The following is a 3,061-nucleotide window of genomic DNA, read 5'->3' on the forward strand; positions in this document are numbered from 1 at the left end:
CAAATTCCTCTCTTTCCAGCAACTTGTTCCACTCTGATAATATGATTATCATTCTTCGTTTGCACGCTGGGCAAAATGCTTAACAGTATTTCGTCCGTCTTTACGTTCTGAGTTCAAATTCTGCCGAGGTCGACTTTGCCTTTCATCCTTTCGATAAAATAAGCACCAGTTGAGCACGGGTATCGATATAATCGACTTAAGCCCTCTCCCGAAATTGTTGGCATTGTACCAAAATTTGAAATCGATATAATTACTAGTACAGCGATCTTGGAAAATCAGATTCAGACAGATTATATTATATTTTATACGTAAGATTCTGGTATGTTATTGGCCGGTAACTTTTCGCCATGCAATTCGCATTGTTTTGCGAATATCATCTTTGACTCTGATATCGCTAAACAGATTTATATGTCTATGTGTTCACTGATATCTTGTCAGTAAAGGCCAATAAGATCGCAATGGCAAAAGATAAGATTTTTGTACTTGTATCCGCCTTGAAGTCCCTTCCGGGTGTTTTCCTAACATGAAATTTTTAATTGAAAGTCTCAAGGGTTCCGACATTAATACTGTATGATTTTGGTTTCATACAAAGGCAATTCTTGTTTCTGATTTTTCTTACCATCCTGAGCTCTGATTAAACATCTTTGTCACGTTCCAAGCTTTTTCCTCCAGAATGACTATGCATGTATGTATGCATGTATGTATGTATGTATGTATGTATGTATGTATGTATGCATGCATGCATGTATGTATGTATGTATGTGTGTATGTATGTCTGTATGTATGTGTGTATGTAAGTATGTATGTATGTATGCATGCATGCGTGTATGTATTCTTTTATTCTTTTATTCTTTTACTTGTTTCAGTCATTTGACTGCGGCCATGCTGGAGCACCACCTTTAGTCGAGCAAATCGACCCCGGGACTTATTCTTTGTAAGCCTAGTACTTATTCTATCAGTCTCTTTTGCCGAACCGCTAAGTGAGGGGCACATAAACATACCAGCATCGGTTGTCAAGCAATGCTAGGGGGACAAACACAGACACACAAACACACACACACACACACACACACACATATATATATATATATATATATATATATATATATATATATATACATATATACGACGAGCTTCTTTCAGTTTCCGTCTACCAAATCCACTCACAAGGCTTTGGTCGGCCCGAGGCTATTGTAGAAGACACTTGCCCGGAACCATGTGGTTGGTAAGCAAGCTACTTACCACACAGCCACTCCTGTGTATGTCTGTATGTTTGTTAAAATTTCGTTTTATTGTTTCTGTTACTGCTGCTGTTACTGTTGTTGTTATTGCTGCTGCTGCTGCTGCTGCTGCTGCTGCTAAAGTTGTCCTCTTTCGCTCCCATTGTTTTTATTTCTTTTTGACCCAGATCATTACTAGCTAATTAGACCTCCATTTAAAGAGGTACCAACCGTGACCACATCATCTAATGCAATCCTTCATATTTTAAAATGGCAGATTAATAAAGGACACTTCTCTGTTATTTCTAGCAAGCGTAGTGATTCGAACCGTCTGCTGTTAACGTAACTATTGCTGTTGTTATTTAATACTTCGGTATTTACTATCCAAAATCGTCTTAGGCAGAGGTTCTCAATTGGGCTCCATATGGCCCCTGAGGGTCCGCATAAGACTTAAGGGTGGGGGCACTCAATAAAATAGTAAATTGGGAATCCACAATAGTATTTTAAGGATCCCTAAAAACTTTTGCTTCAGATGTATGTATTGGTATGTATTGCAAGAAACAACCAGGTTTCTTTCTCTAACATTTTACATAGTTCAACCTACACAAGTTAATGTGTGATAAACAAAACAAATAGGAATTTTGAAAGAAGTTTCTATAAAAGTAGTTTTTAAACATTGAATGTTTATTGAGGTCCACCAGAATAAAATAGTAATCAAAGGGGTCCATAGGCGCAGGCATGGCTGTGTGGTAATAAGCTTGCTTACCAACCATATGGTTCCGGATTCAGTCCCACTGCGTGGCACCTTGGGCAAATGTCTTCTACTATAGTCTCGGGGCGGCCGAAGCCTTGTGAGTGGATATGGTAGATGGAAACTGAAAGAAACCCGTCGTATATATACGTGTTTATGTGTGTGTGTGTGTGTGTGTGTGTGTGTGTGTGTCCACCATCGCTTGACGACCGATGTTGGTGTCTTTACGTCCCCGTAACTTAGCGGTTCGACAAAATTGGTGATAGAATAAGTACTAGGCTTACAAAGAATAAGTCCTGGGGTTGACTCGTTCGACTAAAGGCGGTGCTCCAGCATGACCGCAGTCAAATGATTGAAACCAGTAAAAGAATAGCTAAAAAGTTATTGTGAATAGATTCAAGGGAAGCAACTCAGTAGATTTAATCTTAATAACCTCCCTTAAATAAATACTGCATTTTCTCAATACATACATACATACATACAATAATATATGAGTATATGCATATATACGTACATGTATGTACATACCTACATCTACATGTATATATAGATGCATGTCTGGGTAGAGAACGTCACAAAAAAACGTGGACAAAATGAAAAACGAGAACAAAAACAAAGCAAGGAAAACAAACTTTTTTTCGGACAACTGTAGGAGCACACAGGAAAACAGAGATGCCACATAGAGAACATTTCGTTCATCAGTTGCCCCTATTCTAAACTAAGCGTTTCGAAGAGTTAGGGCACATACACACATACAGCTGAGATTCATTTGGTGATTAGATGCACATACTTGGACACATGCATCGATTGCTCAACCCCTTATTTACAAACACTGGGAACTCTCTTAACTCTGTCTTGTCGCTTTGTTCGCAATCGGCTTCAACTCCCTAAAGAAGAACTTAAATAAAACATACATACATACATACATACATACATACATACATACAAAGTTCATGCTGAAAAGTTCCTGGTTTTGGGTAAAAGAAAATACAGGGAGATCAGTTAATTACGATTTTATTCAACATATTCCCCTTTCAGATTCACACACTTATTGTAGCGGTCCTTCAGTTTTTCTAAGCTATGTAAAAGA

The sequence above is a fragment of the Octopus bimaculoides genome, chromosome 16 (assembly GCF_046866305.1).
Source record: "Octopus bimaculoides isolate indiv1 chromosome 16, ASM4686630v1, whole genome shotgun sequence".
NCBI lineage: Eukaryota > Metazoa > Mollusca > Cephalopoda > Octopoda > Octopodidae > Octopus > Octopus bimaculoides.